The sequence below is a fragment of the Arachis hypogaea genome, chromosome 15, assembly GCF_003086295.3.
Source record: "Arachis hypogaea cultivar Tifrunner chromosome 15, arahy.Tifrunner.gnm2.J5K5, whole genome shotgun sequence".
In the NCBI taxonomy this organism is placed as follows: domain Eukaryota; kingdom Viridiplantae; phylum Streptophyta; class Magnoliopsida; order Fabales; family Fabaceae; genus Arachis; species Arachis hypogaea.
The window spans coordinates 81,847,941-81,869,815 of record NC_092050.1 but is presented as its reverse complement, the minus strand read 5'-3'; the positions used below and the strand labels follow the sequence as shown (position 1 = coordinate 81,869,815).

The 21,875-nt window shown below is 38.2% G+C and overlaps 1 non-coding gene across 1 annotated transcript; it reads left to right on the top strand.

Moving 5' to 3' along the window:
• The first annotated feature begins 21,515 nt into the window (after positions 1-21,515).
• Positions 21,516-21,619, top strand: LOC112753748 (small nucleolar RNA R71). The gene has a single exon (XR_003178117.1). It is a non-coding gene; the product is annotated as a small nucleolar RNA R71 (small nucleolar RNA).
• The last annotated feature ends 256 nt before the right edge of the window (positions 21,620-21,875 follow it).

The following is a 21,875-nucleotide window of genomic DNA, read 5'->3' as shown; positions in this document are numbered from 1 at the left end:
AGTTTTGAGCACTCCAATCCATGGAGATTTGCTTCAAAAACACAAGCTGAGCAAGAGAATCGTATGGAATACCAACCACCACCACAAAATGATTCATGTCATTATTCTAATGGTGGTTGGGAGTATCACCAAGGAATTAAAGAGCATGAACATCTCCCAGAGCCACAAAGTAACTCATACTGTGATGACAGTTATACAGACTGTGGCTGGGAAGTGAATTTCAATGATTCATATTCCACTTATCAAGAGCCATCTTCACTTGAACATGCCTTCAATTCACTTATGCAAAACTGTCCAACCTCACCTCCTAGTTCTTTATTTGAAAATTCTTCATCACTGGACTTTGTCTCCACACAAAATCCTTACCAAAACTTACAAACCACACCAACTTCCTTGAATCAGAGACTCTCACAACTTGAGTCTATGTTTGAGAGATATGAAGAGGGGACAAAGAAAGCTTGGACAGTAAAAGAAACCTTTCTCAAAAACATGGAAGTGGTTTTAGATTAATTGTTGAGTGCAAAGGAGGACGTGGAAGAGCAAAAAGAAGAGGCCCCTGTGTCAAGCAAAATTTTAATGAAGAATTAGGTGGAGGAGGTATTTGAACCTAAAACTCCATATTCACAGAGGCTGATTGAAGTGACAATGGAACATGAAGATTCACCTCCAAAGGATTTAATGGAAAATCACGAAGAAGGAATGGAGGAAGACAATCAAGAGAAGTCACACTTAAGTGAAGCAGAGAGGTACATAGAGGAAGAGCTCATGGAACCACCAATTCAAAAGGCTCTTTATCAGGAAAACACTCCAATAATCACACAGCAATCAAGTCTTGAATCCAAAAGAGTGAAGGCAACTAACACGAGCACCAATCCTATCCCTGATCCAGCAAGCAAGCTCAATCAAGCCAATTACAAAAGAAAGCTTGCTGAGGAGAGACCAAGACAGGGGGCAATAGCTGAATCTTCTCCCCCCTTGATGTTATTCCTCTTAACAAACTGAAGAAGAGGAAGAAAGTGAAGAACAACATGTCAAGCTAATGACATTAAAAGAGCGCTTTTTGGGAGGCAACCCAACCGTAGGTAACATTTCTTCTCTTTGCTTTGTTTATTTTCTTTCTCTGCTTTGTTTAAATTTCAATAAATTGGCATATGATTACATTCTAAGTTTGGTTGTTTCCATGCAACACTTTGTTTTCAATCCCTTTGAATGATTGCATCAACTCTAAAGTGTCACACTAAGATTCTATGTTTGGTGTGCCACTAAATTCTCTATGCAATTAATTAAGCAACACCACTTGTCTGCAAAATCATAATGCCCTTTGCAGTGTTATCTTTCTTTTAGTTAGACAATTTTAGTTCTCTATTTCTTTTAGTCATTTCCTTATTTTTAATGCTTTCTTCTATTAACTGTTTTTGTTAATACATCACCAAGAGATCCTTACTCATGATAGATTATTGGCTTGGTGATTGTACTTAACATATAACAGTTTCATTTGCTTAGTTACTCAAATAAATTGACATAGGATTGCATTCTAAATTTGGTGTTGCTATGCAACAAAATTTGCTTCCAATCTTTACTGGATACTTGCATCAATTCCAAATGAAAGTGTCACACTAAGTTTGGTGTGCCACTTATCTTTTATGCCATGTATCATGCACACCCTCTTATGTTTGCAATCACAATCTCTCTGTCTCTTGTGCTTTGATTGTTATCTTTAATTTTGCTTGCTTGAAACACATGTACTGCTAACATTTCATTGTGTTAGACATTCATGATCTATCTTAGCCCCATGGCCATTGTTCTAATTGTTGCTTGAGGATGAGCAAGCATTCTGAGTTTGGCAACGGAAGAGAAAGAATGGGAGGAAAATGACAACAATATAGAAGATGGATTACAAGGTTGTAAAGTTCCTTTTCCTCTCCTTTGTTTCCAGCACTTTAAATTGCATGATTGTCTTTATCTTCTCTTTATGCATGTGTGGTATGAATAAGCATAGACTGAATCTTGATTTGTAACATGTTGCTATGACATTATGACTACCAACTTGAGTTTTGTGAATTCAAAAGCAATAAAGTATCATGATCAAAAACAAACAAGGCATTAAAGAAGAATTTAGCATGTGCATACAAGTATTGGAAGGGTAGTATGGTTAATTGTTGCTCAATTGCATTAGATTTTATTTAATTGAAGTTTTCAGGTAGGACATTTTGTGAAATCTTTGGAAATCATGAAAACCCTGAAAGAAGCAATTGCAAATTAAGTCAAGAAAAGTAAAAGGGAAAGAATGACAAAGCTGAAGGCTCTGAGTACCAATGACAATTCAATTGTTAAGTACTTGTGGTGTTTATGTATCAAGCAAAAAGCTTGAAAACAAAACACTTAGAGTCAAGGTTAGGCTCAAGTGCAAATGCACTCCCTCAAAGCTCAAGGCTCTGAGCATCAATGATTAGAGAGTTAAGAAAAGAAACAAATGAGCTTGAAGAAGTCCTCTAATTAAATGCTTGTGGTGCTTATGTATCAAGTGGTAATACTTGAAAACAAAGCATTTAAAGTTGTAGCTTTGTTATTAACTCATGGGGCAAAGCACCCAAAAGGAGAGGCTAATAAGAAAATCAAAAGCTTGTTTCAAGGAAGAAACATAAGGAAAAGATTTCATAAAATGAGCTAGATAGAAGCATCAATCATTTACATTTTTTTTTGTGATTGTAGAATGAATAGAAAAATAGCCAACCATGAACATTGAGTTGCTATTCTTCTCACCTTGGTTTGTCAAAATGTACTGCATGATTCTTTTCTTGCTTGGGGACAAGCAAGGTTTAAGTTTTCTATTGAATGATTAATGCTTAAATATTGAATGCTTTTGTGCTTAATTGGTATATTTCCTTGATCTTTAGATTTTATAAATTTTGTAGGAAATAAGTGAAAAAAGAAGTAAAAAAGCACAAAATAATCTAAAAAGAAGAAAAGAGGAATTTTGGGCACACTTTGAGGATTGAGCACGCCTTGGAACTTAAGGCCACACTTTTGAAAGCGTGGCCCATGACCACAATAATGCCAAGGAATGAATGCTAATGGCATTACTAATCAATGCTTATGCATGCATTGAAAATTTATGCCATGCATTATCATAAAGGTATGCATTTAATTAAGAATGCATTAAATGAATGCATGCTACGTTGGCTTGATTCATTAAATAAATGCCACGGCCAATGAAAGTATACATGGATTTAATCATTAATGCTAAATGTAATGAAAGCATGCATGAAGCTTTAATTAATTATGCCAATTGGCAATTGAAAATGCATTACATGCTTGCATTGGCTTCTACGGTTAATGCATTGGCACTTTTGATGAAAGCATGCAATGTAAAGCCAAGGAAGCAAGGAGTAATCGGCCGTAAAGGAAGTAGCGCTCTCTAATTGAGTGCAGCACTCATTCAATGAGCGCTAGTGGAGAGGCCATGTGCATTGAAGCAATATGGTAGGGCCAAAGCTCGAAGGGGAAGCAAGGCACTACAAGGCATAGCTCTCAATTTAAGAGAAGCGCTACGTTTAATGTTTCAACATTTTCAGTCTTCACAAAAGAAAAAAACAAGGCGCAGCATTCAAAAGGAAACGGCCAAGGCTCGAAGAGGGAGCCCCACTCCAAGCAAGAGGCGCTACGTTTGAACACCTAACTGAGCGCCATGAACGCTGAGGAAATTGATTCAAGGTGAAGCCACCAAGATTCGAAAGGGGGGCACACCATGCGCACAAAGGGCGCTACGTTACTTCATTTCACTGAGCACTATGAAGCTTAGCATGAGGCCTGGTTCGAAGGGCTTGACACAAGGCAAGGGAGTGCTACATTTTCTTTCTTAACGGAGCGCTCCACTGGAAGCATGCCCCAACCCATTTTTAAACAAATGCCTCCTGACCCAAGCCACCAAGCCCCTCAAAACCAAATTGATCCATTTCATTGAAGCCCCAATGCAAGCAAAATCCATGAACATCACTCAAAGGCACAAGACACAGAGAAGCTAGATTAGGAATTTCATTTTTGTAATTTGTTTTAAATTTCATTTTCATTTTCATTTTGTAGAAAGCCTATAAAAAGGCATCTGCTCTATTTTAGAAAAGGGAGGCTAGCTCTACTAGAGAGCAATAGGAGTAGGATAGAATAGAGAATTCTCTTTGAAACACTTTTATTTTTCTGCATTTTTACATTTCAAGTATTGAATTCAAATTGGCTTATGCAAGTTTCAAATTCCTTCTTCTATAATTTCCTTTTTGTTTTGATCGAGAGAGCAATTGAGCTCTTGGCTTTCTTTCTATTTTTGCTATTTCAAGAGAAATTGTTAATTTCTCTTTGAGATTTGAGAATTGATCTAAGTCTTCTTACTAGTTTACGTTTCTGCTATAATTTCTTTCTCTGCAATTTTTACTTTTTGTTCCTTTTGCTCCCAATTTACTTTCATGCACTTTTGTTCCTCTGTACTTTACATTTGAGCTACTATGATCTGAATTTAATTTTCCTCCACTTTAAATTTCATGTCACTTGTTCTCAAGATCTCTTTGATTTCTTGCTTCATTACTTTCTCTAATTTCCAGCACCCAGCCCCCTTTACATTTTATGCAATTTACATTTCTTGTCATTTACGATTCTGTTAAATTTACTGCTATTTACATTCTGTTGCTTCAATTTCACTTCAATTCACCAATGATAGCTTGACTAGACTAATCACCCACTAAAGTTGCTTGATCCATCAATCCCTGTGGAATTGACTTTACTCTAAGTGAGTTTTACTACTTGATGCAACCCGATACACTTGTCGGTGAGTTTTGATGTGGAATCTAATTTCCACGCATCATGTTTTTGGCACTGTTGCCGGGGATTGATTTAGATAAAAAATGATTAAGTGGGTGAGAAGTCTAGATTAAGCATTTTTTTTTCTTTGTTTTTGTTCTCTGCTGATAAGCAAGGTGTTTGTGTTATTGCCTCACTAAGAAATTCTCATATCTGATATGAGCAATTTTAATTTTCATTGGTGTTGTGTTTTACAAAATTCAATTGGAGTTCAACTCATCTTGTGATCAAACAACTTTTATGGGATATTACCCACCATCACAAATCTCTAATGGTGGCTGGGAATATCACCAAGAAATTTCAGATCCTGAGCACTCCAATCCATGGAGATATGCTTCAGAACCACAAGATGAGCAAGAAAATCATATGGGATATTTCTCACCACCACAAAATAATTCAAGTCATTATCCTAATGGTGGCTGGGAGTATCACCAAGAACTTGCAAATTCTGAGCATTCCAATTCATGGAGATTTGCTCCAGAGCTACAAATTGATCAAGCTAATCACATGAGATATTGTCCTACCTCACCTTCCATTTCTACATTTGAAAATTCTTCATCACTTCACTATGCCTCAACATAAAATCCCTCCCAATACTCACAACCAACATAAACATCCATGAACCAAAGACTCTCAAAGCTTGAGTCCATGTTCAAAAGATATGAGGAGGAGACAAAGAAATACTGGAAAGAAAGAGAAAACTCCCTCACAAACATGGAAGTGATGCTAGATCAAATTTTGAGTGCAAAGAAGAAAGTGGAAGGGCAAGAAGAAAAGGCTACTATATCAAGTGAAATTTCAATGAAGAATAAAGTGGAAGAGGCATTTGAACCTGAACTTGCATATCCACAGAAGCCACTTGAGATGACAAAGGAACATGAAAGCTCACAACCCCCACAAACCTTCCTGAAGCAAAGATGCTCAACACTTGAATCTGTGATTGAAAGATATGAAGAGGAGATGAAGAAATCTTGGGAAGAACAACGGACCTCGTCTATGAAAGTGCTATTAACTCAAATATTGAGTGCAAAAGAGGAAGTGGAAGAACAAGAAAGTGAGGAAGTCAGTCAAGAAAATTCACACTCAAGTGAGGAAGAGAAGTACATGAAGGAAGAGCTCATTGAGCCAGCAATTTAAAAGGCTCAGGATGAAGATAAAACTCCAATAATCACACAGCAACCAAGTCTTGAATCCAAAGAAGTGAAGGCAACTAACAAGAGCACCGATCCTACCCCTGATCCAGCAAGCAAGCTCAATCAAGCCATTAACAAAAGGAAGGTTGCTAAGGAGAGGCCAAGACAGGGGACACTAGCTGAATCTTTCCCCCCTTGAGGTCATTCCTCTTAACAAATTGGAAGAAGAGGAAGAAAGTGAAAAACAATATGTCAAGCTAATGACACTACAAGAGCGCTTGTTGGGAGGTAACCCAACCTTGGGTAACATTTCATTTCTTTGCTTTGTTTATGTTCTCTATCTGCTTTGTATAAATTTCAATAAATTGGCATATGGTTACACTCTAAGTTTGGTGTTGCCCTGAAATAATTTATTTTCAATCCCTTTGGATGATTGCATCAATTCTACATGGAAGTGTCACCCTAAGATTCTAAGTTTGGTGTGCCACTTATTTTTCTATGCAATTCATTCAGCAACACCACTTGTCTGCATAATCATAAGACATTTTGGAGTGTTATCTTTCTTTTAGTTAGACAATTTTAGTTTTCTCTTTGTTTTAGTCATTTCCTTATTTTCAGTGCTTTCTTGATGGGTTATTACTACCGGCAAGTGTACCGGGTCGCATCAAGTAGTAAAAATCACTTAGAGTGAGGTTGATTCCACAGGGATTGATGGATTAAGCAACTTTAGTGGGTGATTAGTTTATTCAAGCTAACATTAGTGAATTGAATGAAAATTGAAGCAACAGAACACAAATTGTAGTAAATTTAAAGTTGCAGAATGTAAATGGGCAGAAAACTTAAAGAGCAAAAAAAGTAAATTGACAGAATCTTAAATGACAAGAAATGTAAATTGCATTAAATGTAAAGGGGATTGGGTGCAGGAAATTTAAAGAAAGCAGTAAGCAGAACTTAGAACAATTACAGAGGAATTAAATTGCATGAAAAGTAAAAAGAATTGGGTGCTGGGAATTAAAATAGAATTGAAAAATGTGAAGTGCAGTAAACTAGAGAGCTCTCAGATCAATTCAGTACCAAAACAGAAATATAGAAGTGCAGAAGAATCAAAAGCAGCAAGAAGGCTTAGATCAATTCAGAAATCCTTAAGAGAAATCAACAATTTCCATGGAATAGCAAAAACAGAAAGAAAGCCAAGAGCTCAATTGCTCTCTCGATCAAAATAGAAGAGAAAGTGCAGATGAGAGAAAATAAAATAGAAAAAAAACTCAGATCTAATTTTCAATTCTTCAAATTCAACAAGGAAAATTAAATGAGAGCTCTCTATTCTACTCCTACTCCTACTGCTCTCTAATGGAGACAGCCTCCATACAAAAATGAAAATGATGCCTTATATAGGCTTTACAAAGTGAAAATGAAAATGAAATTGAAAACAAATTAAAATTCAAATAAAAATCCTAATCTAACTGATCCTTGTGCCTTTGAGTGATGTCAATTGGGCTTTGCTTGGTTTGAATTTCAATGAAATGGGGTGATTTTTATTTGGCCTTGAATAAAAATGGATTTGAAGAAGGATGGGTCTGGTTGGCTTTGGTTCAATTTGGTTGGAGGCATGGGGCATGCTTCCAGTGGAGCGCTACGTGAAGTAAGGTAACCGCAGCGCTCAATGCCTTGTCCCCTTCAATTGTTGTCTCGTGCCAAGCCTTGCTTATAGCACTACTCAGTTAAAAGAAACAACGCAGCACCCTTTTGCCTTTGAGTGAGGCTCCCTTTTTGAATCTTGGTGAAGCCACTTTGGCCAATTTTCTTGCCAAGCCTTGTAGTGCTCAGTTAAGAGCACAAATGTAGCGCTACTTTGCTTCCTTGCTTAGCCTTGTTTGAGGGCCCAAGAAAGTGAAAAGAGTTAACGTAGCGCTCAATTTTTAAATGCTACCTCCTTGGCTTGATGGGCTTCCCTTGGTGCGTGTTCTTGGTTTTCTCTTGGCCATGCCCGAAAAAGTGAAATGAATGAACGGAGCGCTCTCTTGTTTCTCCTTTGCTTTGTTGAGGCGCTCCGTTGCAAAAATCAAAGCTACATGCTTTCATTATATCTTAGTTAATAAAGCCAATGCATTGTCCATGATGGTACTAATTAACTAAACACATGCATGCTTTTATTATATTACTTAGTTAATAAAGCCAATTGCATTACGTTAAAGCATTCATTCATTATGACATTAATGATTTAATAGTTTCATTCATGCACTTCATTAACGCCTTATTGGTATTAATAATATTACATGCATTCTTTCATGAACTTAATTAATAATGCCAATGTATCATTCATTTATTTCAACTTAGCATTCATTCATTCTTATTGGCATAATTAATTAATGTTTCATGCAAAATTTCATGCATGCATTCCTTGACTAATAATACCAATTGCTTTAACGTAGCATTCATTTTCCATGCCTAATGCATTAATAATGCATCATGATGGCATTAATAATTAAATGCATGTATAATGCATGTCATGGCCTCATGGTCACGGGCCACGCTTTTAAAAGCATGGCCTAAAGTTCCAAAGTGTGCTCAAACTTCAAAGTATGCCCCAAAATCTTTTTTTTTCTTCTTTTGAGCTGATTTTGTGCTATTTTGCTTCTTTTTCCACTTATTTCCTACAAAATTTATAAAATCAAAAGATCAAGATAATATACCATTTAAGCACAAAAGCTTGCAATATTTAAGCACTAATCATCAATTTCTTTTATGAAAAAGCATAGAAAAACATGACATGAAGACATGTCATCACAACACCAAACTTAAACCTTGCTTGTCTCCAAGCAAGAAAAGAATCATGTAGTACATTTTTACAAACCAAGGTGAGAAGAATAGCAAGTTAATATTCATGGTAGGCTAATTTTCTATGCATGCTACAATCACAAAAGAAATGTAAATGATTGAAGCTTCTATCTAGCTCAATTTATGAAATCTTTTCCTTATATTTCTTCCTTGAAACAAGCTTTTGATTTTCTTATTAGCTTCTCCTTTTGGGTGCTTTGCCCCCTGAGTTGATAACAAAACTACGACTCTAGCTGCTTTGTTTTCAAGTATTACCACTTGACACATAACCACCACAAGCATTTAATTAGAGGACTTCTTTAAGCTCATTTGTTTCTTTTCTTAACTCTCTAATCATTGATGCTTAGAGCCTTGAGCTTTGAGGGAGTGCTTTTGCACTTGAGCCTAACCTTGACTCTAAGTGTTTTGTTTTCAAGCTTTTTGCTTGATACATAAACATGACAAGTACTTAACAATAAAATTGTCATTGGTACTCAGAGCCTTCAGCTTTCTCATTCTTTCCCTTTTTCTTTTCTTGGAAACAAATCATGCACTTTAAAGTACTGGAAACAAATGTGAAGAAAAGGAACTTTACAACCTTGTAATTCAGCTTCTCTACTGTTATCATTTTCCTTCTATTCTTCCCTTTCCCTTGCCAAACTCAGAATGCTTGCTCATCCTCAAGCAACAATTAGAACAATGGCTATGGGGCTAAGATGAATCATGAATGTCTTACACAATAGAGTGTTAGTAGTACATGTGTTTTAAAAAAGCAAAATTGAAGATAACAATCAAGGCACAAAAGACAGAGACATTGTGATTGTATAGATAAGAAGGTGTGCATGATACATGGCATAAAAGATAAGTGACACACCAAACTTAGTGTGACACTTTCACTTGGAATTGATGCAAGTATCTAGTAAGGATTGGAACCAAATTTTGTTGCATAGCAACACCAAACATAGAATGCAATCATATGTCAATTTATTTGAACTAAAACTAAACACAAGGAACTGTTATATGTTAAATACAATCACCAAGCCAAGAATCTGTCATGAATAAGGATCTCTTGGTGATGTATTAACAAAAACAGTTAATAAAAGAAAGCATTAAAAATAAGTAAATGACTAAAACAAAGAGAAAACTAAAATTGTCAAACTAAGAAGAAAAATAACACTGTAAAGGGCATTATGATTATGAAGACAAGTGGTGTTGCTGAATAAAGTGCATAGAAAATTAAGTGGCACACCAAACTTAGAATCTTAGTGTGACACTTTAAAATTGATGCAATCATCCAGAGGGATTGAAAACAAAGTGTTGCATGGCAACACCAAACATAGAATGTAATCATATGCCAATTTATTGAAATTTAAACAAAGCAGAGAAAGAAAATAAACAAAGCAAAGAGAAGAAATGTTACTTACGGTTTACATGTTCTTCACTTTCTTCCTCTTCTTCCAGTTTGTTAAGAGGAATGACCTCAAGGGGAGAGAAGATTCAGCTATTGTCCCTTGTCTTGGCCTCTCCTCAACAAGCTTCCTTTTGTAAATTGCTTGATTGAGCTTGCTTGCTGGATCAGGGAGAGGATTGGTGCTCTTGTTAGTTGCCTTCACTCCTTTGAATTCAAGACATAGTTGCTGTGTGTTTATTGGAATTTTATCTTCATCCAGATCCTTTTGAATCGATGGCTCAATGAGCTCTTCCTTCATGTACTTCTTTGCCTCACTTGAGTGTGAATTTTCTTGACTGACTTCCTCACTTTCTTGTTCTTCCACTTCCTCCTTTTTATCTACCAATTGATCTTCACCTTCCTTGCTTAGCAATTCTCTGTTTCTTCTTGCTTGCTCCAAGTATCCATTCATCTTATTGTAGAGAGTTTCTTGCCTTTTCCAGGATTGTTCTTGTCTTTCAAAAAATTCTCTGGACTTTTGAAGGAGATCCTCTAAAGGTTGACAGAAATTTTGTGGACATGAACGTGTTGTAGTGAAGTTGTTTTGAGGGTTATGGAGTGAATTTTGTTAGTTGTGGAATGAATTTTGTGGTTGATGAGATGAGTTGTATGGATCTTGGAGGAAACTTTGTGTTGAGGCATAATCAAGTGATGAAGAACTTTCAAATAAGAAAATGGAAAGTGAGGGTGGACAATTCTGCATGACTTTATTGAGAGTATAATCTAAGGAAGATGTCTCTTGATGAATGGAGTATGAACTGTAACATTCCCTTCCCAGCCACAATTTGTGTAACTGTCATCACAGTATGAGTCACTTTGTGGCTCTGGGAGATGTTTATACTCTTTTAATTCTTGGTGATACTCCCAACCACCATGAGGATAATGATATGAATCATTTTATGGTGGTGGTTGGTATCCCATATGATTTTCTTGCTCATCTTGTGTCTCTGAAGCAAATCTCTATGGATTGGAGTGCTCAGAAGTTGTATTTTCTTGGTGATATTCCCGGCCACCATTAGAGATTGGTGATGGTGGGTAATATCCCATAAATTTTGTTTGATCATAAGATGAGTTGAACTCCATTTGATTTTTGTAAAACACACAACTAGTGAAAACTAAAATTACTCATATGAGAGATGAGAATTTCTTAGTGAGGCAAAAACACAAATACCTTGGTTTCAACCTAAAACAGAGAACAAAACAAAGAGAATGCTTAATCTAGACTTCTCACCCACTTAATCATTGTTGATCTAAATCAATCCCCGGTAACGGCGCCAAAAACTTGATGGGTTGGAATCGAATTCCAACACCTAAACTCACCAGCAAGTGTACCGGGTCACATCAAGTAGTAATAACTCACAAGAGTGAGGTCGATCCCACAGGGATTGAAGGATTGAGCAATTTTAGTTAGATGGTTGATTTAGTTAAGCAAACAGTTGATGATTTGAGTGAATTGTGATAGACAGAAGCTAAATTGCATGAAACTAAAAGGGAGAGGGGAAATTGACAGAAAAGTAAAGTGCAGAAGAGTAAATTGCATGAAACTTAAAGTGCAAGAAAGTAAAAGAGCTGAAACTTAAAGTGCAAGTAATGTAAATGACTGAAACTTAGATTGCAAGAAATGTAAATAGCTGAAGCTTAAAGTGCAAGAAATGTAAATTGCTTGAAGATTAGAAGGGATTTGGGAGTTGGGATTCAGAATTCAACCAGAGATTGTAAAGAGCAATTAATCAGAGAAGTAGAAAATAAAATAGGTTGCAGAAAATCTAAACATAAAGGTAAAATTTGCTTGAAGAAAAAAACAGAAAGTAAACTCAGCTCAATTGCAAAATCTAAAAGAGAAATTGAAGATCCAAGAGGAGGAACGAGATTAGAACAAGGATCTAGATCTCAATTACACCCTTGATCAAACAAAAAATAAATTGTAGAGGAAATATAGATGAAAGCAGTAAAAGAACATCAGATCCAATCCTCAATCCTTAAAATTGTGCAGAAGGAAAACAAGGATGAATTTCAGATAAGAATTGAAACAGAATTTCTTCAATCTCAATCCAAAACTCAAAACAGAAAGTAAAAGTTGCTGAAGAAAGTAAATAAAGACAGAAAACTAAATTCAAATCCAATTCTTAGAACAATTGAGAAGAGAGGTAAAGGATGATTCTCAAACTTAGAATCAATGAAGCTCTTCAATCTCAATTCAAATTCCAAGAACAAATAGCAAGAGTTTCAGAAGAAATGAAATTGAAAACAGAAAGCTAGATCCAATTCCCAAATTCCAAAATGAAAGCTAAAGTGAAAACTAAAATTTAACTAAAAGGTATAACAAAAAAAATGAAAGAAGGTCCTCTCTAAATCAAACTAATTCCTATTTATACACTTTCTAATTTTCATATTTAGACTTTGGAGTGGAGTTTTCAAATTGGTGAAGAATTGGATCCAATATGGTTTTCAATTAAAATTGTGCCACGGTGCAGCTCCCAGGGAAGCGTTCAGTTAACTTCACCTATGGAGCGCTAAAATTCATGGCCTAGGTTCCTTAATTTTGTTGCATGCCAAGCTTTAGGGTGCAGCCTCCATAGCGCTCAGTTGCCTATTCCAACTTAGCGCTCCATTGTGAAGGAATGAGGGACTCCAGCTTTGAATCATGGTGAGGCCACCATGGCCCCTCAATTTATGAAACTAGCGCTCAGTTAACAAACTTCACTAAGTGCCCTTTGTTGTGGAATGAGGCTTCAACTTCGAGCCTTGGTGGAACTAATTCGGTGCCCATTTTCCTTGTACTAGCGCTCAGTGAAAACTCTTAACTCAGCACCCTTTGCTTGTGCTCTTGGACTCCTCTTCGACTCTTACTGGTTGCATTGTGTGAGCAATTCTTTTGTGCCAAGCACTTATTGAAGTAGCGCTTCCTCCTTGCTCCCTAGGTGTTTGGTTCGAAACTTGGTGAGTTCAGTTCTTGGTATGGCGCCTTGATTTTCTTTTGGTTGATGCACGATAAAGTGAAATAAGTTAATGGAGTGCTCCTCATTTTGCTTTCTTCCTTGGGCGCTCAGTTACTTGTTTAAATGCAACGCTATGCCCTTGTGCTCCCTTGGCCCCAGTGTTAATGCTCCAGCGCTCAAATAGAGAGCGCTACGCTCACTTAGTGAGTGCTATGCTTTTGCTTCCTTGATTGCCACGCTTTTATCTCCTTAGGCCACACTTTAATAGGCACGCCTTCTTGATTTCATTATTTTCTTCACCTACAAGTAATCAAAACAACCAATCAAAGCATCACCAAATTTACAAGGTTTATAAATCATTCAAAAACCAACTAATTCTAGTTTAAACCTTATTATTTTGTGTCAAATAAAGGATGGTTGATTGATTCAACAAAACCATGCAAATCCACTCCAAATCACTTACTTACAATGTGATGCACGGAAAACTTGTCTCTCAACAAATCTCCCTTCGGCAAGTGTACCGAAGTTGTCGTCAAGTAAAAACTCACAATAGAGTGAGGTCGAATCCCACAGGGATTGATTGATCAAGCAACTTTAATTAGAAGAATGTTCTAGTTGAGCGAATCCAGGATTTGGGTTGAGAGTTACAGAAAATAAAATGGCGAGAATGTAAATAACAGAAAAGTAAATGCTAGAATTAAAGGACTGGAAGTAAATGACTGAAAATAAATTGCAGAATTGTAAATGGAAATGGGGGATTTGCTCATAAATGTAAATGGCAGAAATTAAAGAGAATGGGTAAGATCAGAGATGGGGAGTTTATTGGGCTTAGGAGATGTTGCAATTCTCCGGATCAAGTTCATTTTCATCTCTTCCTCAATCAATGCACTCATTGATCTCCTTGGCAATCTTAAGTGATTGAATTACAATTTCTTGCAATTCAATCTCTCAAATCTTGATCAATAGCCAATTCCTTGGTCAATTGCTCATGAGAAGAGATGAAGTATGGTCACTGATTATACCACATGCATTTCCCAAATCAAGTATTGAGAGGGTTATAGTCACATACCCATCCAAACCCAATTTGGTCCAGCATGAGAAAGCATTTCTAGCTTGATCTCTTCATTCCTCTTTCAAGGTTCAAAAGAGATCCAAGTTTGAATAGCTTCTCTTCCAAGATAACTACTCAATTGGATGAAGATCGAAAGCTTTCAAGTTAAATCAAGAGGAAAGATAGAAGAAGAATAATGAAAATTAGTATTGATCCATCAAATTACAACAGAGCTCCCTAACCCAATGAAAGGGGTTTAGTTTTTCATAGCTCTTGAAAATGAAAACAAAGTTGGAGAATACATCATAAAACTAGAATTTGCAAAGAAAGTAAAATACAGAGAGTAGTTCTCTTTTTCCCAGCCTCCCGAGCTACTTCTCAATTCAAAGCTACTCATATATATACTGCTCTTCTCAGCTTCTAGTGTGATTCTTCAAGTCTTGGGCCTTTGGATCTTGAGTTTGAAGCAGTTCCTTTCTTTATTTGGGCTTGGCTTTACTTGCAGAGAGAAAGTGCGAAGTGGGCGGAGACTTTAGTTCAGGACGTTAGGGGTGTTAATATTTAGTGAGAATATAAGTTCGAGAACGTTAGTGACACTTAACATTGTCACTAACGTTCCAATGCACCCCTTTGCCTCACGTTAAAACCCACGTTAACTAGGTTAACGTGGCTTTTAACGTTGCCTTGTTAATCCTTCGAGAACGTTAGTGACACTCAACATTGTCACTATCGTTCCAGTGTGCCCCTTCTTGTTTCACGTTAAAGCCAACGTTAACTAGGTTAACGTAGCTTCTAACGTGGTCCTTGCCAACCTTCGAGAACGTTAGTGACACTCAACATTGTCACTAACGTTCCAATGTGCCCCTGGGTCTCACGTTAGAGTCCACGTTAACTAGGTTAACGTGGCCTCTAACGTAGCCATCTTTAGCCAACCCAACGTTAGTGACAATGTTGAGTGTCACTAACGTTGGCTCATCCTTCATTCCTCATCGTTAGCTTCCCCCGTTAACTAAGTTAACGTGGAGGTTAACGTGACTCTTGGGGGTTGTGTGGTTGCTTCAACGTTAGTGACAATGTTGAGTGTCACTAACGTTGTCGACAACTCTTCATCCTTTACGTTAGTTTCCACGTTAACCAAGTTAACGTGGGAGTTAACGTGGTACTTTGCACCATAGGCCAACGTTAGTGACAATGTTGAGTGTCACTAACGTTGGCTTCTCTTCCCCCTTTAACGTTAGAGGCCACGTTAACTAGGTTAACGTGGCTTCTAACGTGGCCACTTATGAGTAATTGCCAACGTTAGTGACAATGTTAAGTGTCACTAACGTTGGCTCAACTTCTCTTCTCCACGTTAGAGTTCACGTTAACTTAGTTAACGTGACTCTCTAACGTGGGCATTGATGGCTTTTGATAATGTTATTGGCAATCACTTTTCTCATTAATCTTGCAAGTTACCTCCCCTTTTCTTGCTTCCTTTTTGGTCCTGAAATCAAGCAATAAAGTGCATCAAAGCTCTAGTCCAAGTCATGAGTAATGCAACATAATATTTGTCACTAAACTTATGCAAAATCCTCATGAAATTATGTAAAATGCACAATATATGCTTGAATCAAGGCATAAGTGAATATTTACCCAAAACTAGCTTATTTCCTAAAGAAATGTATGAAACTATCCTAAAACAGTAAAGAAAAGGTCAGTGAAACTGGCCAAGATGCCCTGGCATCACAACACCAAACTTAAAGCTTGCTTGTCCCTAAGCAAGTACTGGAACAAGAGAATGATGAATGGAATATCCAAAGGAATGAGTCATCCTTATGGAAGTCATATTACTGATTTTATGGTGGTTTCATGCATAGCAACTTAGGTTCATTCCATTACTGGCTTTCAGACCTTTATCATGTCCCTAAACACTTACTTTGTTTATATCTCATGAGACTTTTATTCATTGATCCTTTTATTGTTATTTCAAGGGTTATTTGTGTTATTTAGGCTAAGTGCTCTTTAAGGGGGCAACTCTTTAAGATAAGCTTTCAGCCAACACTCCTGAACCAGTTGGTTCAAGGTGGTAGGTGTTGAAGCACCCCTAAGGACTTACTCCCTCAAGTCTCTCCCCCATACATACACACCACATGCATATAGTTTATTTATTTTCTTTTCTTGAGACCTTGGTGTCCAGCACCTCTTTGGGTTACTAAATGCTCTGTAGTGAGGGTTACTCTTGATAATGGATTTTCAGCTGATAATCCCGGGTTAGTTAACTCAAGTTACCAAGTGATAAAGCACCCCTAAGAGCTTATTCATCCAAGTAGATCCCTCACATAGGAGCACCACAGACACTTGCCTCAAGGGTAAAACTATTTATGCCTAGCCTTATTGCTTACTCTTTTTCTTTTGTTTTTCACCTCCATTGTTCTTTCCCTTTTCTCTTCTTAGGATCTTGTTATTAACTTAGTCTCATGAGTATATCCAAAGTCAAGTATTCAGGATAGATAGTTGTCCTCCTAACCTTGTGGTTGAACTAACTTAGCTAACTTATGACTACCCCAAAGATTCATGAATGCACCTCCACATTAGGAACCCTACTCTGGTCTTTTAAAAACATAAACATTCTCTTCTTCAATTTGATTTAAAATGGACAAGCTTACAAGTAAATAAGGGAATGATGCAGTGACATTTAAACCAGAAATCATGGACCTATTCAGAAGGACAATTTAAAAGACAGAATTTTAAAAAGTTTAAACATAACATGGAAGCAGGTTCTATTTCATACAAGATCTTCCTTATTTAAAGCATATAAAACAATGGACTAAAAAGGACTCCACCACCTTTCATTCATGTGGATGTCCCTGCTCCCCTCCTTGCTTGTCCTCATTGTGTCTCTCTTGAATGCTTGTGCTTCCACATCCTTTGCCTTTTCTAAGCAGCTTCTTCTAGAAACCACCATCTTCCATCTTGTTCTTGAGTGTCTCCTTTTGCTGTTTCACCTTCCTCTCTTCTTGTTCTACAAAATCTTTTTGGACCTTATCATATGTAGGGATGGCATAGTGTAGCTGATGCATATTACTGGTCATGTAGTTCAACTTGGCTTGAGTATTTACATAGAACTCCTCCCTATGTAGTTGCCTTCCTTCATTGAGTACACTGAACTCATTGAAAGTTTTCATTTGGGCTATCTGCCGCTGGTTGAGTTCTTGCAAGTGCTTCTCTTGAAGTTCTTGCCTCTCATTCACTTGGTTGATGGCTTGAGTGAGCCGGGAGTAGTGTTCCTGCTGCTGCTCCATTTGTTGTTTTTGCCATGCTTCTTGTTGGCTCAGCCAGTTGGTTTGAAGGTTCAGCATTTGCTCTTGTCCTTCCATATGTCTCTATCCCAAATCTTCAATGGCTCTTAGAAGGTGAGTCATATTCAAGTTGGCTGGGTCATGATGCTCTTCTTGTTGATATTCTTCTTGATGATATTCCTCTTGATGAGCTTCTTCCTGGGCCCTTTGCCTTCCTATATGTGGCCTTCTTAGTTGCTGAGCCGGTGTGGTATAGACCATTCGCTCGAGTGTGACTGGCCTCCCTGGGTTCACCCAGTCTGGGCTGCTGTCCTCAAATATTACCTTGGCCTTGTTGCACAAGCGGAGAATGGTGCTGGGGTACCAAAGTCTGGCACCTGAGTCAGCTTTCTCAGCTGACTCTTGAATCCCTTCGGCAATGAGCTCATGCACTTTGATTTCCCCACCTTGCACTAAGCATTGTACCATAGTGGCTCGATTGATGTTAACCTCTGAATTATTAGCAGCTGGTAGGATGGACCTCCTTACAAGCTCAAACCACCCTTTGGCCTCAGGGTGAAAGTCTCCCCATTTTATGAATTTTGGTCTCCCATCTGAATACCTCTCCCAGTCAGCAGCTATGACACAGATATCTGATGCTATTTCTGAGAGCTCATCCTTATCGGGGCTTCTACTTATCCCTGCTTGATAACTCTCCTCATCAAAATGAGGTGATTTCAAGTGAAGAGCTCTTGTTATGGCACTTGGGCTGAAGTCCACCTCCCTTCCTCTCACATAGCTTTTGAAGGTTGGGGCTTTGGTCTTATCCTCTCTAACTCCATTTGCATAGAATTCTTTGATGAGGTTTCCATTGATCTTCCCCTCTGGACTGGTGAGCAATTGCCACCCCTCTGTTCGATTTTTCTCCAAATCTGTGGTGATTCATTGGCATTGATTTGGAAGATTAATTCTGGCAATATCCTTCTGGCACTTATCCGCTCAAATTCATGCTCATGAAAGGCAGTTTTGAATCTCTTGTCATCAAAAGGAGCACTCTCCATAGGCCCTTTCCTCTTTTGCCTCTTTGAGCTTGATGATGCCATGACTTGAATTATTGTTTGAGGGGATTTGGGGCTTCGGATAGATGAAGAGTGGGTTGGTTAAAGTAATTTGTGATGAAGAGTTTAGTGTGCCAATAGAAGTGTGGAGAGTGGGGATTTGGATGTGAGGAGTGAGCATGCACTAAGGTTCACTTATATAAGAAAATCATGAGTGAGTGAAGGGTGTGGATTGCATGAATGTTTACTAGATGGACGGATGGGGTTGTATATGAAGGAAAGACAAGGATCATCACTTTAAGGAGAGTGATTGGTTCGGTCTTCAAGGGTTTTCTTTCTCCAATGTTGCATGGCAGCGTTTCCCCATGCGTTTCCTCTTGAGACATGTGTGTAGTGCTCTTCATTAAGTGGCAAAATCTCCCCCATTTAATTGTCCAATCAATCCCTTTTTATGCTTCTTTTCCTTTTCTATAAAGATTTGAAACACGGAAATTAATATCATAAAAAAAAATATACGGCTAGGAAAAAAATGAAAGAAAGGATTTGATTATTTGTTTATGAATTCTAACTAACTAACTAACTATTGGTGGGTCCTTATATGCATTTTGGTGGCACCATGGGGTGACACCAAACTTAGTTTGAAGCAATGTGATGAAAAGTTTTGTTCAAAGCTTCCAAGACTAGCATGCATCTTGGTTTGCTTTGAACACCAAACTTGTTCCCCACTATATTTTGCATAAGAAGATTTTCACCAATTGTTTGTTAAGTTTGGATTGAAGCTCATAAAGATTGACTTATTCATTATCATCTGAAAGCATATAAAACATGGGTTGCCTCCCATGAAGCGCTTCTTTAGCGTCACTAGCTTGACGTTTTTCCTTCATCATGGTGGTTGGTAGTGCTTAAAGTCCTCCCCTCTTGCTGTGGACTTGTATCCATTGGTTGGATCAATAATCTCCACATGTTCCAGAGAAAGAACTCTGTTGATAGTGAAGACCTTGGGTAATTGAGATGGCACAGTAGGGAGATTAGGGAGAATATCTGGAAAGTAGGCTGAGACAACTCTATCCCCTAGAGAGAAGTCTTCCGTAGGGATCTTCTTGTTCTTCCACCCTCTTGGTACCTTCTTCTTTGTTTCTTTTGAGGTTGCCTTCCCTTTGGTGACCTCTTTTTCTAAAGGAGCTGTGGTGCTGTCTTCACCTGCCTCTAGAGGTTTAGGTTCCTCCAACTTTTCCTTGAGCTGTGGCAACTGCTGTTTTCCTTGTTTGTCAGTTAAGGGGATCTCAGAATGAACTGGCTGTGCTTCAGTGCTTGTTTCCTCCTTCAGTGTCTCATTATCATTTGTGCTTAGTTCCTTGTCCTCTTGATCTGTTTCTTGTGAGAGTTTGAAAACATTGAAGCTGAGTCGTTCATCATGGATTCTCAATATTAGCTCCCCTTTCTCTACATCAATAAGTGCTCTGGCCGTAGCTAGGAATGGTCTTCCCAATATGATTAGATGAGTGTGACTCTCTTCCATGTCCAGAATGACAAAGTCTGTTGGGAGAAAGTACTTCCCAACTTTTAGCAACACATTTTCCACCACTCCTACTGCTTGCTTTTGAGTTTTGTCAGCCAGTCTGATAATGACATCTGTGGGCATTATCTCATTGATCTGCAGCCCCTTCACCAGGGATAAGGGCAGTAAGTTGATGCTGGCCCCTAAATCACATAGTGCTCTGTCGAACATGTTTTCACCTATGGCACAAGGTATATGAAAACTTCCTGGGTCTCTTCTTTTTGTAGGCAACTCAGGTTGAATAAGGGCACTACATTCCTTGTTCATCACTATAGTCTGCCCTCCCTTGAGTGAGCTTTTCCTAGGAAGAAATTCCTTCATATACTTGATGAATGCAGGCATTTGTTGAATTGCCTTGATGAATGGTATGTTCACATGCAGAGATGCAAACAAGTCTAGGAACCTTGAGTATATTCTTTTTCCCACAGCACCATTGAGCAGTTGAGGGAATGGTGCATAGAGCTTCAGCAGCTCTTGTTGTGAGATTTCTGGTTCTTTGTGATCTCTATCCTCCTCCTTTGTTGAGTTGCCTTCAGGTTGTTTGCACACTTTGCTTTGCTTGTCTTCAATCTCTTGATCACTTGTAGTGACCATTTTGCAATCTTCCCATCTTACTTTCTTTGCTTCTCCCTTGGGGTTTCTCTCCGTGTCACTTGGGAAGCTATCAGTAGGTTTGGGAATCTTTTCAGCTAAATATCCCACCTGAAATTCCAGCTTCTTGATGGTCTCTCCCTGGTTCTTAATATTGGCTCGCACCTCCTCTTTGAACACCTTATTTTCTTGAATCTCTTGGCATATTCCTTCAAGTAAGGCTTCAATCCTAGAGAGCTTGTCATCAATTGATGAGTGATTCGGAGCAGACGTGCTGTTTTGGTTTTGATAAGTATGTGGAGAAGTGTTGTTGTGGGGGTGTTGAGATGTCCTCTTGGTGAATTGCTTTTGATCTTGCTCACTTCCCACCCAAAGTTCGGGTGATTTCTCCATCCAGGGTTGTAAGTCTTGGAGTATGGATCATAGTTTTTCCTTGGTGAATTCCCAATGTATTTGGCTTGCTCCTGACTCCCCTCTGCTTCTTCATTCACTCCTTCTTGGATTGTTGATGAAGATGAGATTGCTGCTACTTGGTTCCTCTCCATCTTCTTGGTGAGGTCAGCCAGCTGTTGGGTTATGAGCTTGTTTTGGGCCAACAGAGCATCTACATTGTTTAGCTCTATCACTCCTCTTGTGTTCCCTCTTTCGGAAGCATAGAAGTAGTCGTTTTCTTCTACTGTTTCAATAACACCTATGGCTTCCTCAATGGTCTTCTTCTTGTTCAAGGATCCTCCAGATGAATGGTCTACTGCCTTCTTTGACTCATAAGAGAGCCCTTCATAGAAAATGTGCAACTGGACCCATTCGTTGAACATGTCAGGTGGACACCTCCTTGTTAAGTCTTTGAACCTCTCCCATGCTTCATACAGAGTCTCACCATCTTGTTGCCTGAAGGTTTGAACCTCAGCTCTCAGCCTATTGATTCGTTGAGGAGGGTAGAATCTTGCTAAGAATTTATTCACCACATCCTTCCAAGTTGTCAAGCTCTCCCTTGGGAAGGATTCCAGCCACTTGGCTGCCTTGTCTCTGAGTGAGAAGGGAAATAAGAGCAGTCTATAGGCGTCAGGATGAACACCATTAGATTTCACGGTGTCACATATTCTCAGGAAGGTGGTCAAATGTTGATTGGGGTCTTCTTGAACACCTCCTCCAAACGAACAGTTGTTCTGAACA